Here is a 17,416-nt window from a genome sequence, read left to right on the forward strand (position 1 = left end):
TACCTCTGCGATGTTGATGTGCATTTGAATGAGGAAAATAGTTAAATAAATCCTGTTATCTTAGCTTAAATTTGTTCAGATACAGTCAATCTATAGACCTAGGCTAGGAGCTGTTTTTGAAGGTCGGACATCCAAATGATTTCTTTGAAAGTATCTTCAAAAACTCCACATTATAGAAAAAGGCACAAACTCTGCCTTTTGGGTTCGGAGTTAGTCAAGCAGAATACTTTATAACTTGAAAAGTAATTTTCCAGGGTGCCTGGGTGGCTCAGTTGGTTAAGTGGCCGACTTCGGCTCAGGTCATGATCTCACGGTCCATGAGTTCAAGCCCCGTGTCCGGCTCTGGGCTGACAGCCTGGAGCCTGTTTCAGATTCTGTGCCTCCCTGTCTCTGACCCTCCCCCATTCATGCTCTGTCGCTCTCTGTCTCAAAAACAAATAAACGTTAAAAGAAAAAAAGAAAAGTAATCTTCCTATCTGTGTGTTCTGGATGTTCCTTTTGGTCCTTTTGAATTCCTTTCTTAATTTTTGTCCCTTTGAGCTATGGTCTGTATTGAAATGATTCATGATTTTTTTCCCAATAAGGAAGGACTTCTTAAAGTCTTTCTTGACTTTCCTTGGCTTTACTCCTGCTCAACACAATACTGTTTAGCAAGGAGCACCACCTGAGCATGAGAAACCATCTTTTAAAAGCTTGCTATTTTGTTAACTACTGTAGAAAAACACTAAAAATTTGGCTTATAAAAATAAAAGTGTTATCTATGTTCTTCCCACACTTAAGCAAATAAAACATATGTAAACTGCAAGCTGATGTCGTTTCATTGTCAGTCCCTATGTAGACACAAGATGGCTACACAGATCCAGATCCATCACCTTCATCTCAGAAGAGTGATGCCAATGTACAAAGTCCCCAGATCCAGTTGGATTGGGGCTTCATTGATGGGTTTGAGTCACTTACTCATCCCTGAACTCATGCCAGAGGAATGGCCTTTGTTGATTGGTTCTTGTGCATCCTATTGTCTTTCTAGTTCACGCCAAGTAAAAGCCAAACTTACTGAAAATGACCCAAGGGGCACCACACTCTGGTCTCCCAATTATGTCTCTGCCCTCACCTCCTATCTCTATCTCTGCTCTGCTCCAGCCAGTCTGGCCCTGCCACTGCTTCTCCAAAATCACAGGCCAGCTACTAGTGTCCCTAGGCCCGAATCATTCTTCCCTCAGATAGGCATGAGGCTCACTCCCTCTCCTCAAATTCCCTTCATTAAAACATTCCCTGGCCAGCCTAGCTCTGTCCTATCTGCTCCATAAACTCCCATTCCTTCTTCCCTGCTGGAATTTTCTCTATAGCCTTTATCACCACCTGAAACATCTATGTTATTTGTGATGTTTATTGTTGTTCCCATCACTGGAACATAAGGGCCGTGAGGTCAGGGGCATCAGATGTTTTGTTTCAGGAGTCTATGTCCCCAGCACCAGAATAGCGTTGAGCACATATGGATGTTCAGGAAATATCCACTGAATGAATGGATAATGTTCCACTTCTTTCATTCATGCCCCAGGCCTTAGTGTGGGAAATGTCCCCTGGCATTGCATGCCCTAGGAAAAGTGAGGCACTCCTATCCTGTACTTCATCAGCACTTTCTCCATCACTCTGGTCTCTACAACATAGATGCTGTTACCCTCCCTCACTTGTATTTCCCTAATGTCTAGCACAGAAGACATGCTCAATAGATACATAAAGTTGAATGAATAAAGAATGTTCTGAGTATGGCATTAACCGTGAATGCGCAGAAAAACTTCAGGAACTCTTATACCATACCAAATTGTCAGTTATCCCAGAGAGAACAGTAAATTCACATGAAAGTAAACTTTGTCAGTGTACTGTTTTGGCTACTGTATCATCCCACTTACGAGAAGTTAAGTATATGCCCTGATGAACCTATTCTAAATCAAACCAAAGACTTAAACTTTTTCTAGCCAATCACATTTTCTATTTTTCCTTCAACTCCCTTGCCCCAACGTGTGCACACACACACATACACACACACACACACACACACACACACCGAGACAGTGTATCATCTAATACAGCATATTACAGCAATATATTCATTAACACGAACATAGTAAGAGGAACTATTAAACTTCTAAGTCTCTGTGGCTTTCACGTAGTGTTCCGAGGAGTGGAATAAGAGGCAGAAGTCTGATCTAACACAAGGGGAAGTGGGAGGGAGGAGGGAAAGGCCCAGAGGTGATGCACCTATGTAGACTCCCACTTTGGCCGAGTAAACCAGGCAGGCCTCCAGCATGACTCACATTGAAGCCCCCTCAGAAGACTTGGCTAACATTACTTCCTGCCCCAGTCAGACTTGGCTCAAGAACTGGAACAGGCCAAAACATGCTAAAAAGTCCATTAGTAGATTCAACAGTCGGGAACTGGGGGAAGGGGAAGCGGAAATAAGGCAAGAACAGAAACCTTCTGTTAAAACAATATTAATTCCCCATTACTGTCATCTTTTATCAACAGAGCTCACATAGAAGGCTTGTGAAAGGTCTGAAATTCTAAAAAGGATTTTTTTTTTTGTGCTGGACACTCTTCCAGACCCAATATAAGGTCCAGAATAATGTTAAGTTTCTCACAATTATAAATCTGAAAGTGTCAGAACATCAAAACTTCCCAAAAAATAGAGTCCAAAATAATCTGACACAATTATTCTAGTCCACCAAGACTATATGTGAGTAGTCCGAAGATACCTTGTTTGGATATTGGACTACATTTTTAGAGAAAAAAATACATTGATAAATGTCAAATGAATTGAGACAGAAGACAGTTACTTATGGAATTGCACAGAGAAATAAATGTAGGTAGTTCAGAAAGTCAGCTTCCAATACTGTTTTTAAGACCTTCTAGGTAAACACTGACTTTAAAAATCGCAGTGCTACATCTCTTGGGTATTGTGGAACTTCTTGATTTTCTTGGATGATAATAATATTACAATACTGATACTATACATCAAAGAAGACATTCTGAGATACTGAAGATAACTCATTTAATCCTCATGACAGCTCTGTAATGAAGGCATGTTAACATTATCCCCATGTATACAGCTGAGCAAACAGAGGCACAGGGAATTTAAGTAGCTGCCCTCACACAGCAAGCAACCTAAAGAGCCAGGATTTAAACCCACACTGCCTGGCTTCTAAGATCACAACATCAACTATCTCACTGTGCATCTTCTGTGTGAATAACAGCCATTTTAGTAATCGCTGAATCCTTCTAGTCTATAGATTAAGAGATTCTCAAATTGGAAACCAATGATGCTGCTTAGGCATTCAAGGTATATCCTCCACCCTTTAAAAGGAGCTAAATCTCAGTAAGTTACTGCCTCCCAGAAGCATGTTGGGTCGTCTACATGTCCTTCTCAAATTCCCATTCTGTGATAATGAGCTACTTTTTGGCTGTTCTTGGCCTTGGCTCTTATTCATACTTCACACTATTACATTTGTTCTAGTTGGCTCTTGGATCTTCCTATCATATCAGAAAAAATGACTTTGCTTCACACTTCTACGTGACTTATCTCTCAGAATAGGATAAGGATCTGCTTTTCTCTGTCCTGCAGCTGGGATAAAACAATCTGGAGGCCTAGAATCAAACTGAATATTAACAATTCCATAAACAAATACACAATATGCTAGAGTGTCTTATAGACATATTTTCCCCCATGGGCCATGACCAAGATCATTTATATTTAGGAACATTCCAAATGAAGATTTTATAACAATTTCTCAAAATGACTAAACTCATCCTTAGGCTTCTCTCAAATCTTCTAAAAAAGTTACAATTCTGTACCTGGTGTTTGCAATATACAACGTGGCAAAAGCTATCCTTTGGCTATATAAGCTTTGTTGAACTGGAGACTAGAGATTTATCCAGATGCTACTGTCCTACATCATTCTAAACCAGTCAGTGGATTGTTGGGGAGATTAAGTAGCCACTGTTGTCAGCTTTCTTTATGTCCCAGCTATAAGTTTATGAGCAGCAGTACGAAGAGTTTCAGTAAGGGAGGGTGTATGTCTCACTCACTGGCCTCTATCCAGACTTAGCTGAAACTTAAAAGACAACTATGATTTTGATTTTGGAATTAACTCAACAAATATCTGTTAAATATAAATTGTAGGCTAAGTAGTATGATAGACTGTGGAGATATAAGAACCAAAAATAATAAATAATAGTAGTGGTTACTAATAAATATAGTAATGATTAAGCTCTGTGCTAAGTACTAAAAATTTATTTATTTCATTTGATCCTCATAACGTTATGATAATTCTATTGTGATGATCCTATTACCTCATTCTATAATGAGGAAACTGAAGCACAGGAAAGTAACTTGTCCAAAGTCACACAGCCAATAAGTGAAGGAGCTGTCTGGCTTCTAAGTTCAGTCTGAATCCAGGGTCCTCACTTTGACTACTCTATATACACATACGTTTATAGAATAGAGACCAAACAGATGTGCAAATAAACAATGTTAACACTGTTCCTGCTTTCCTTGGCCCATGAATTTAAAAATCCTTCTCTGGTAGACACTTATAGCTCTAGCGGTGTGCATGGGGCTAGAGGGCTCTCCTGCACAATGTCCAGAGCTCAGCCAAGCTAGTGTGGTAGCTCCACGCTAAGCAGTATTTTAGACATTGCTCCCAGGTTGTTAAAAGGCAGCAGAACGGATAGGAGTGTCTTATCCATGACTATGTGACCTTGAGTTTTTGTTATAACTTGTGTTGGCTGAGGTCACAGAGTGAAAGAAACAATGGCTGTTGTTTGTTGTTTACCTACTACTGCAGGTGCTACAGCATATTGTCACATAGTATTTCCCCTCCCACCAGTGTTGTACCATTGGAGCTTCACACTGGAGTGTCACCTAAGAGACTGGTGGCTATGGACTACCAGGCAATTCTGTCCTTCATTGGTAATGTTTTTATTTCTTTTCAGTTATTGGGGCTGTTGGCTAGTGAGTTAAAGCTTAGAATTATGGCCAGATAATAAAGAACCTTGCAGGCCAGGCTAAAAAGTTTAGAATCTATATTGTATATCATTTTTTTTCCAAATGCTTGACACCCTAACATGGTTTCTTCCTCAGGTCTAGCCACACATGTATACTAACATTTGGTAAAGTCTCTCTCCTTGACCAAACTTGAGTCAGATTCCTGAGTCTCCTTTGATTAGGTCCCAATCTTGGGTTCTCTCCTTGGCCTCCTTAGACCAATCTGAGCAAGAATCCTACTGGGTCAGTTTAATGATATCTTATCACTCTGGCCTACCTTCAGCAAGAATTCTGTACTGTCAGATTACAGAATCTCCTTAGCTTTGGTATTTCCTCTTAGTAATTCCATCCACTGCCCCCCACCCTGCACTTTGGTTATAAATCTCCACTTTTCTCTTTTGTATTCAGAGTTAAACCCAATCTCTCTTCCCTAGTGCAAAACTCCCATTATGGTAGCTTCTCTTGAAAAAAAGCATTTCCTACCATCTTTAACAAGTATCATGAAAAAATTTTCTTGAACACTTTTTAATGCTTTCCTTCTGTTTCATTAAAAAATACATATCTTTTGGAATCAACTGCTTTTTGTGAATATCTGATTAATCACAACAGATGTGCCATGTGTTTCTGCAGAATTTTAAACTTCATATCATTACCTTTTCAAGTGTTCACAGAACCCAAACGATACTGATTTTTAAAAATACAGAATTGTATCTAGTAAAGCTGCTTAGAATGTTTTTATAAATATATGCTCTGAACTCTGTCAAGTCCCAGAATTAAGCTCATAATTAAACTCATAAATTTAGTTAAGTCCCAGACTTTAAACTCTTAATGATTTTCAGTTGTCTTTGATAGAGAAATAATACTGGACAGTATAGAAAAAAATTGGTCTGTAAGTAAAGCCCAAGTCAAGTAAAAGAGCTGAGCATCTTTAATTTGAAAAAGACACAATAAATAAGTGACCAATAACCATTAGGGCTCAGATCAACTTGTAAACTTACTATTTTTCCTAAACAGAAAGTAGTTTAAAAATCTTTTTAATTGAAGAATTTTTCACATAATAAGGATATTGTTTTGAAAACTACATTTCAAACCAGAAAGGGAGACTTACTATAATTATATCAAAAATACTATTTCCTTTTACTAGAATGGATTTTCCCATTTTCTCACTTCCTGAAAATACACGTTGGTAACTAATAACTGGATGGACCACACCCAGAAAATGAAGAAGACCAGCTGAATTGTTAACATTCCACTTTCCTGCCTTAATCTCCTTAATCTGATGGTTCGGATCACTCTTACAAGGGTCCTAAACCACATTAAAATTTCTACCTGGGGGGCATTTCTAACTACTAATGAGATAAACAGGATGTGTTGGCTGTAATTCTAAAAGGCTTGCATAACTCAACTAGCAACTCTGGCAGTTACCTACCAAACTATTTTTAGACTTCAGGATCTTCCTCCTCCTGCTTTTTCTTCAAGAGCTTCAAGCATAGAAGCAGACTCATTCTATATAAATTCTACCGAAAACCTACTTTGAATGCTGGCATAAGGTTGACAGACCCCTCCTGCAAGGATATTATTTTATGGGTGATTCTAACTTTCACTATAGGAAGCTATGAGTTGACTTTCTCCAGGTAGGTAGAGGATGAAGAAGAAAAATTCCAAAAGATTTTGGTGTGTAAGTTCTGAAACTATGATGTAATTTCCTATAATGAAAAAAATTAAGCATTAAATATAAAGAATAATAAATAACCACCCATGTATTCACAACTGAAATTTATCAAAGTTGGCATTTTTGCCTTAATTTTTAAAAATATTTTTTAAATAAAGTATTTCAGATTGTTGAAGCTTACAGTGTACCCTTTCTAAGTTTACTTTCTTTCTATCCCAAATGTAACCACTATCTTAAAGTTGTAGCTTTCTATGCCCATAAATATTTTATACTTTCATCACAAATAATATATTCATTAACAATATGTTGTTGTATCTTTTGTATGGTTTTAAAAATTCTTGGGTGCCTGGGTAACTCAGTCTGTTAAGTGCCCAACTTTGGCTCAGGTCATGATCTCACAGTTCGTGGGTTCGAACCCCACATCGGGCTCTGTGCTGACAGCTCACAGCCTGGAGCCTGCTCCGGATTCTGTGTCTCCATCTCTGCCAATCCCTGCTCTCTCTATCTTGCTCTCTCAAAAAATAACCATTAAAAAAATTAAAAATTCTTTTCTGCAATATAATTTTTGTATACTTAAGATTATATGGCATATATACAATTTGCTTGGTATGTGTTTTTTTAACGTTTATTTATTTATTTTTGAGAGAGAGAGAGAGAGTGTGTGTGTAAGCAAAAGCAGTGGAGGGGCAGAGAGAGAGAGAGAAAGAGAAAGAGGAAGACACAGGATCCAAAGCAGGCTCCAGGCTCCGAGATGTCAGCACAGAGCCTGATGTGGGGCTCGAACCCACGAACCGTGAAGTCATGACCTGAGCTGAAGTCAGATGCTCAACCGACTGAACCACCCAGGTGCCCCTGGTTGGTATGTTTTTTAAGGTTCCATATTGTTTTTTACCCATTTTCTCCTGCTGATGGACATTTAAGTAGTTTCCAACTTTTTCCTATTATCATAATTCAACTTTGATGCTTTCACAACAAATGCAAACAATTTCACAGAACATCAACATCAAACATGGCCATTCTGTGGTGGTGATGGATCAGAACAAAAACTAGCAATGATTACTTTGTGATCATGCCTGAATATATACAAAGACCTGAATGCTGTTCAACAAAAATGACCCAACATCCCTCTCTAGCTAATATGACGGACAGCTTCTTCTTTACCAATTATGGCTTTAGATTCATTCTAGACTTCTCTCCTTCTAAATTAGATTTAATGCAATACTTGATTATCCCCTTATCCCACTCCTGTACAATTCAGAGCAAAGCCACACTTTGTAAGCCTTCTCTCGAACCACCTCACACAAGGTTAAATCCATAAGTTCTTTCTAGCCCCTCTCACTTGGGTGCCTTCCACTTCTCCATAGTGAGCATTACCCTTCATGCAACAAGAAATCCAAATTGTTCAAACTTAGGTATGGTCCTCGTGGCCTGTGGCTGGAAAGCAAGGACACTAATGAGCCTGAACATCTTTTCACACCTACGTTGGTCAGAATAACCATCAGAGGTGCGAGTTTATTTTGTCTCTAAGATAATTAGAGGGTCCAAAGCTGTCTATGGTCTCCTTTTGTTTTTTTTCTGCATTGTCTGTTTGTGCCCTTTGACCATTTGTTTTATTGCATTGTTTTTTTTTCATTTTGTTATATATTTATAGTCCTTCACATTTTTTAGATATAAAACCTTCACAGGTTGTACTGAAAATTTATGTTTTCATTTAGTCATCCTTATTGATTTTTTTAATGGTGTGTGATCTTTGTGACCCAAAAAATTCTTCCTTATATAAAGGTCAAGAATATATCCTACTTTCCTTCTATTTCTAATATTGAAGTTCTGCTTTTTCAAAGTTTGACTATTAATCTCTGAGAATTTATTTTGTGTATGGTGAGTGGTATTAATATGGTTTTATTTTTCCCAGAGTAACAAACTATTCTGATAAAATATATTGGACGGTCTTTCCTTTCCCCATCCCTATACCTGACATTTACCAAGCTTCTAAAGATGTGCGAATCTGGTTCTTGATTCTATCCTGTCCTAATGTTTAGTCTATTAATATACATTGATATACACTGTTTTCATCACCACTATGCCCTAGTCTTTTCCTTCAAAATACCTATAATTTGTAATTAAATGTGTTTTTTTGTGATGTCTAACTTTCTCAGAAGTCTATGTGTTCCACATGGTAGACTCAGCATTCTGCACCATGCCTAACACACAATAGAGACTCAATATATACTTGTTGAATGAATGAATAAATGAGTGGAAGAATAAATTAATGTTAGAATAGAGTCACAGTAATAAGTCAAATGATCTGACCTTTAGATCTCTGTGGCCTTCTGCGTGTCCAGTTCTCAACTCTTCTACTTTGGGCAGATTATTGGGGTTCAGTAAATGTCTTCTCGATTTATTGCTTCCTGTTCTTGCTGTTGCTCAGAAAGAAGAGTTCCCAGCTAGTTCTTATTGTTTTATTTTGATTTCATCCCTGTGTTTTATCAAACAGAGATACTTAAATTTTCATGCAGGTAAAGATTTTATTTTCTCTTTCATACTCTTCAAAGTTTCCCCCAATATTTGCAACAACTTTTTCCTTTATTATTATTATTTTTTTAATTTTTGAGAGAGAGAGAGAGCACACTGTGAGTGGGGGAGGGGCAGAAAGAGAAAGACAATCTTAAGCAGTGTGGAGCCTGATGCAGGGCTTGATTCCAAGACTGTGAGATCATGACCTGAGCCAAAATCAAGAGTCGGATGCTTAACCTATTGAGCCACCCAGGCACCCCTTCCTTTATTTCATAATAACAACCTTAATACTAAATGCTCATATAGTAAGTACTATGGGCCAGGGTCTACTCTATATATACTGTAAATATATCAGCTCATCTAATCTTCACAAATATCCCACGGGCATGTGCTCTTATCATAGCTGTCTATAGATGAAGGAACTAAGGCACAGAGAATTTCTTGCCTAAGGTAACTCAACTAAAGCATGCTTAAAACAGGATGTGAACCCAGGCAGTTTGGGTTTGGGTTTGGGGGAAGGAGAGAATTTAAAGTCTATATTTATGGCTTATTTTATGTAGACATTACTGATTCTATATTTTGAAATGTATGTCTAATCATATTACTTTCATAAAGGTAATTTATTAATTATGTAAGGGGGATATTCAGGGGTCTTGCTTCATTCCTAGAAACTGTGGAGCCGACCTCTTTAAGCCTGCACAGTTATATGGCTTAAAATCCTAAAGAAAGACCCGCCCTCTTTTAGAATCTCTATGTTAAAAAGTATCACACATACATATGCACAGATATACATTACATTTTCTTCTCTGAATTACCTATTTCCTCTGGAGTCAGATGTTCTCTAGTGTTAGACTGGCAAGCTTCTTTTTAGCTGGCAGGTGAAACCAAGAGAAGAGTCAGAACCACCACTAACCCCTCTAGCTAACTTGCCCTCCCCCTGCATAGCTTTTCATCTCTTTTAAAAGCCATTTGTTTAGCCTGCTTTTATGGTCTTTGTATGCATTAGAGTCGGGGCTGATGTTCGAAGATTTGGTTGCATTTAATAATTTAGAAGGTTTGGTTGCATTTAATAATTTTGTGTTTTCAAGCATGCAGTCCCATGATCAATTCATAGCCTTCCCTTTCCTCCCATCACTGTCCCAGAGGTATTGGAGGCTCTATCAGCAAGAGTGAGTTCCCACTGGTTTGTCCTTTAGAAAGGTTTAAATCTCACATCTATCTTTCAGTCGGGATTCTTCATAATCTCTGGACGACTGATATCCCTGTGCTGTTATGGACTTATTTTCTTCAGTGCATCTTTACTGTAATAAGGTTGAGGAGGGTGGTAAATTAAACGCATGTTCTCTGTCTGCCATCTTGAACTGGCAATCAGAATAGAAATAACTTATGAATTCTTGAGAAAGATTTCAAGTTTCCCTAGATGTGTCACTTGACTTTTACAAGTTTGAAAAAATTAATTTATAAATGAATACCCTGAACAAAATAGATCAACTGATTATAACTTAGCTAGAAGTATGCCAAAGATCACGAAGTAGGTAATATTTTGCAGGAAGTTATTGTGACTTCTCATTTGCTTGTAATACATTCTGCCACCTGCTTTCATTTGCTCGTTTCATTTTGGAATGAATTCTCCAGGGTAATGTGACTTTTTTTTGCCAGAAAAAATGAAACAAAGAACAAAACATTTTGCTAAAAATATACTAAGATAGTAATATATACTTAAAAAATCTGTCCATAGCATTTAATAGAGCTAGTTTGATCTATCAACCTCAACGCAAAATATGGGAAATAATTTTTTAATAAATTTTTTCTTGCTGATTATAGAAGTAGTTCATGTTCATTATAGAAAATTATGGAACACATACAGGCACAATGAATGAAATAAAAATAAACATATCTCCTAATCCTATCATTAGAATGAAGAATTAGTTTAATCTCTGCTTGGCCTGTGACTTCTCAGACTGTTTAATAATGATACCAAGAAATGTGTCAAACATTTTGCTTACCTGGTCTTCCTAATGATCAGTCAGTTAAGTTACTTTCTTAGCATCATGCAGCAAGCTGCCCTAATGAAGACTTTAGAATTACTTTTCTTTTTCAAAGGCATAAATTAGGCTCTAAAAGATTTGACGAATAATACTTTTTTTTATTCATACTCTCTCAGTCAAAATAGGGATTCTTTAGCCATTCGGTACTAACTCTAAAAGTCAGCAATTCCAAGCCTGGTTTGTCTGTATTTTTCCTTTTTTTGTTTGTGCAAGTAAGATTTGAAAAATGCATGTGGGTTTTGAAACTCCTGCTGCGCCAGCCACGATTTCCCATAAAAGGGGGAACATTTATTTGTGTATATGAAGTCCTGGACAGCAGTGCTTGGTCAGACGTGAGACAGATGTATGTGTGCACAGCTGTTTGTGTTTAAGGACAGAATACAGACATAAATAAGGTTAGATATCCTTGGTTTGATGCTAGAATATTTTCATACACCATATTCAAAGGAATATCTGTCATAACTGAAAACAAGGGGAAATTTATCAGAAACAGAGCACAGACCCTTTCCCCAGAGCCAGGATAAACAAAACCAATATGGGCCTATCAGGCTATGGTCTTGTAAAATAAACTTCATTGTACAAAAGAAAACCACCTTACTTATTCATAAAAATATTGTCAGATATTAAAGTCAGATAGTACTGTCCTCTATGAAATTAAAGAGTAGAGCAAGATTTTTCTGGCTTGTCTGTCAGTATCAAAATTGCCATTGTGTTTAAAGCAAATAACTCTAGAAAAGAATGCTTCGTGAGAGAGTACTGTTGCTGTTTTTGCCAGGAGACCTCCTTTCCTTAGCCAAACTTTTTCTTTACTGTGAAAAAGTTATATCGAAACAAAACTGCTGCTTCTATAGTATATTTCAGTGTAAAATGATTCCCAGAAAGATGTTTTTCTCTGCATGACACAAAAAGCACAGGATAAAAATGACAAATCTGAGATCTGAGGTCACAGATATTTTTAGAGAGATCTTAGAATTTGTTTTATGGCTATGATAACACAGAAGTTTGAGGAGTGCCTCGGAAAAAAGGCTAATGGGGAATATTGCTAATTCTTTTATTTATTTATTTATTTATTTATTTATTTAAATTCTAATTCTTTAGTCCAATCCAGTTAAGAGAAATCATTTATATTACATGCTAACTGGATAAAATAATTTATTGGTAAAGCAAAATTCACCCAAATGAATTTTTCTAATGCATGCTCTAAATAATACTCATTTTCATATTATAACTGCCAAGATTTTCACACCCCAAACCCTTTCCCTTTCCTCTCCCCAGGTCTTCCCTCCAAAAAAATCCCATTAAAAGTTCAGAGCAGGCCTTCAAAGTAACTGCACACTTTGTTTAGAAGGTACCCTTGTTTTGATGAAAATCCTAAAACAATTCCTTTAAAGGGTTTGTTTAAAAGAATCTGAGACACAGAGATATCCATAAGACTGAAATGCTATACTTTATTTACATAAGTTTGGACTTTGAAGAAGTGTTTTGTTTTGTTTTCTTGTCAACCCAATAAATCATATTGAAAATCATGGGTGACTTACAATGTTCAAGACCCAGAGAAGGCAACTTAGTCTGTCCTTTTAACCTCTACTCTGGTAACTCGGCCATTATTAGTTTAAGTCATATGATGAAAACAGAAGACTAAAAAATAGAATTTGCTGTTGCAATCTTTATCTGTGTGATTAAGGAATTCCACACTGTGTCTAAAAGTGGACACTTCCTAAAATTCTATGGGTCTTCAAAAATTGTAAAATCTCTTTGATATGTATATATAGCACTTGTGTAACAATTTTTAGAAGTACATATTTTGTGTCATCATATGTACAGAGAAATATAACAGGAAAACAATGGAAAGGAACAAAATTATGGAGCAGTGAAAAGTCCTTTTTCCCCCCATAAACTTGAATACATGAAGCAGTGTTAGAAAAAAGTTTATACCATAAAATAAAATGTGCTTTTTACTACCATAGATAAATGATAGCATCATCATTTGGAAGGGGAAAAATTACCCTAAAGACTTATATATTTCCAAGAGGAAGCTTTTAAATTATATTTTGTATGAACTTTCTTTAGAGTGTTCATTTTTTGATTTGATTATTTTATTCTCAATTTATTCTTTCTCAGAGTATCATGTTAATAATAAAGACTGAAAGCAGCTAGCAGAGATTTGCAAATTTACAAGGTAAAACACTATTTCAAGTCAAAGAAAAAAAAACAGCATGCAATCTTTGGTGATGCAAAGGTTTTCTCCTGATTAGTGCCACACCTACCAGCAGAACACCTACAACACTGGATGACAATGGCTTGTTTGCTTGTCTGTCCTTACTCTACTTCCTTTGTACTTGAGCCCCATGAAGCAAGATAAGACCATATCTTAAGTCATTCTTTTATTCCACACACTCGGACAATGTCAGTTTTGCAGGTGAAAGAGCCAGTTCTCCCACATGGAAATTAAGTAAAATATGTCACATTCCATCTGCTGATGTCACCAATCCCAAGTGTTCCATGTGGAGCTTCAACTCCTTAATATCACAGGAGCATCATCACTCCATCCTGCTTCCACAAACATGTGTCATAAATAGACCCTCTTTGGTCTGTGCCCCTATTATCCCATGCCAACACACACACACACACACACCATTTACTCTAAGATTCCTGAATCACCCAGCAGAGTTACTAGATTAAGTTCCGCCTTCTCCCCACTGGGTTTGAGCAGTCTCTCTGAAGCCCACCCATTGGTGTATTTAACTCTAGAGTCTTGTCAGCTGCCTCCTTTCCTGCCATGACCCACCAGTCTTGTTTATCTAGTTGCTGTGCCCACCTCATTTTATTATTTTTTAAAGCAATCTCTACCCATAATGTGGGGCTCGAACTCATGACCTCGAGATCATGAGTCACATGCTCTACTGATTAAGCCAGTCAGGCACCCCTCCACCTCATTTTAAATGAAATATCCCTAGAGTGGGAGAGAGCCAAAACATAAGAGACTGTTAAAAAACTGAGAACAAACTGAGGGTTGATGAGGGGTGGGAGGGAGGGGAGGGGGGGTGATGGGTATTGAGGAGGGCACCTTTTGGGATGAGCACTGGGTGTTGTATGGAAACCAATTTGACAATAAATTTCATATATTAAAAAATAAATAAATAAATAAATAAATAAATGAAATATCCCAAATATACAGAAAATTATGATATAATAAATATGTGTGTAATCACCACCAACCTTATTAATCCTCAATATTTTGCCACTTTCTTCAGATCTCTCTCTTCTTTAACGCATAGAATAGATATGGTTAAGCTTATCATGCCACCCACCTAGAACCTACTTCATACCCCCTCCCATGACATATGTAAAGGTCAACACTAATCCACATTTGGTGTGTATTATTCCCTTGCATGGCTTTGTACATTTACTACAAATGAATACATCTAAACATTGTATAGTACTGACTTACTTCTTATATATAAATATATATGTTTCATATTTTACATTTAACTCTACAAATTTTCTTTCAACATGATACGTTTGCAATTTATAGATGTTGGTTTTGAGTCATCTCTATGTTTGTACTCAGAAGTATATAAATAATTCAGAACCTAAAATGTCCTCTTTATAATGTTTATGCATTCTGGAAGGAATACATTCATTGTAAATATCTAAAATCTTTTTCTAAAGTATTGCATATAACTACAACAGCACTTCAAAAGTATGTCTTATTGCAAAACTGCCAAATTAAACTTTTAAAATTAAATGTTTGCCCATTTTACTAGTAGACAAGCAATTATTTTATAGGAAATTTCCTCAAGAATGAACAAATAAGTTGAGATACGACACTGAATGGCATATTCATTCCTTATTTGTAAGATACCAAGATTCTGGATAACTGCCAATATTCATCAGAATAATTTAGAAAAAAGAGTTTTCTTCAGCAAAAATAAAATTTTTAAGCAAACAGGAAAAAGAGAATTTAAAAAGATGCATGTGCATTTTGCTATTAATATTTAGGAGTGAAATACATTGACAATGTTAATTTTAATTATTGAAATGCTATCTGGTCCTCAAAAGCATATGATAATCTCTCCTCAATTTGTGTGAAACAGTATGTTTAATATTATATTTTTTTAAACCAGGAGCACACTGCTTAGATTTCCTAAATCAGTTGTAAAATATTTAACAATAAGAGAGAGCCTTGAATGAAAAAAATCCATGGATTCACATTTTTGTTCTTAAATTAGTGATGCAATGATAGTAAGGAACCAAACATAAGAAGGACATGGTGGACAGAGATTGAATATTGAATGAACTGTTTTATATGTTCCATTAATGTGCTGTCTGAAAGCTTACATGTTGTCGATTTTCAACAAATACTATTTGTTAACTAGGTTTAAAAGATTCCATTGACTTGTAAGATATTATTAGCATTGGCAATAACAATAAAAGCTGCATCTTATTGAGCTTCCAATATATTCCAGACACTCTATATAATGTACACAGTATACACATAGTATATTATACATAAAAAGATTACATTATATAATAAATATTTCATAATTTTCTTGATACTCCAGTAAGAAAGCTTTTTGTAGGATTTTTTGTTTGTTTGTGTTTTTTGTTTGCTTTGTTGTTGTTGTTGTTGTTGCTGCTGCTACATTTTATGGTATGGGAAACTGAAATTTAGAAAGGTGAAGAAAATTTTCCAAGGTCACCCAACTAATAAGTGGAAGATCCAAACCCAGATCTATATGATTGTAAAGTAAGGTTGCCAAATTTAACAAATACAGGTATAGAACAACCAGTTATTCTGAATTTCAGATAAACAGTGATTTTTTAGTATAAGTATGTCCCATGTAAGATTAGGGATGTAGATACACTAATTACTTATGGTTTATCTGAAATTCATATTTATCTGGAACTTTTGTGTTTTAACTGGCAATTCTACTCTGAAGTTGATCCAGTCTTAACTCTGTTATTGTGACTCTCAAGAACTAGGAAGTTTGCCCTGGATGAAGGAGACAGCCATTATTTTGCTTTTCTAGACAAGTGAAGATCAATTATAACTGTCTAGTTTCCCCTTCAGCATTACACCATAGTTCAGTGGTTCTCAAATTATAATAGCTGTAAATATCATCTAAAGTGCTTATTGAAATATGCATTCTCCACCGAGACTTTGGCTAAGCCTAGAAGTGTATATTTTTAACAAACACTCCAGATGTTTCTGATGTAGGCAGTCCTTGGCCTGTTCTTTAAGAAATAGTGAAATAGTTGGCCCACTCAAAAGAGATGTAATGTCATTGGAAAATGTGCTAGGAAAAGTAAAAATCATCTTAGTAGGCCATGTGGGTTTCCCTGTGAAGTCTGACTAAAATTATTAGAAATGCAATCTGGAAAAACATAAGCTGAGAAAAGATCCGATAGACCTCCATGTTGCCATGACACCTAATGGTCAAGGATATTTTTTTAAATGGGGCAACCAATTAAATCAATGCACATTTGATAGTCTCCTATTGTTCTTCTGGACACTGGCCATGGGAATTAAGGATGATGTCCTTGAACATGCTATAATATATCATATTTTAATAATTCTTTTTCTTCACTGCTAAGTAACTCCTTCACATGCAAAGCCTGTTCTAGCTATCAATGTTGGTCATTCAGGGCAGAGACAATTCAATCATTCTGACCTTTCAGATTTTGAATTACTTACTGATCTTTAGAACCATCATACAGATGAAGGAAATAAGAATCAATTTAAATAAATCAGTGTAACTAAATGTTTTTCTGCTAAATGCCTAAATGCTATAAAGGAGTTCAAATCCCAAGAAATCTTAGAAAGATATAATTAACTTACTTTGAGATTTCACCTCTCCACATTCTTTCAAATGTTGTCTGTAGACATTTTATTACCCACACTCTTTTTTTTTTTAAACTGAGTTGAATCCTCAGCAGCTTTTTTTTTCAAGTTTATTTATTTTTGAGACAGAGAGAGACAGAGCATGAACGGGGGAGGGGCAGAGAGAGAGGGAGACACAGAATCCGAAGCAGGCTCCAGGCTCTCAGCCATCAGCCCAGAGCTCGACGCGGGGCTGGACGCGGGGCTGGACGCGGGGCTGGACGCGGGGCTGCACGCGGGGCTGCACGCGGGGCTGC

Source organism: Acinonyx jubatus, chromosome B4 (genome assembly GCF_027475565.1).
Source record: "Acinonyx jubatus isolate Ajub_Pintada_27869175 chromosome B4, VMU_Ajub_asm_v1.0, whole genome shotgun sequence".
NCBI classification, from domain to species: Eukaryota; Metazoa; Chordata; class Mammalia; order Carnivora; family Felidae; genus Acinonyx; species Acinonyx jubatus.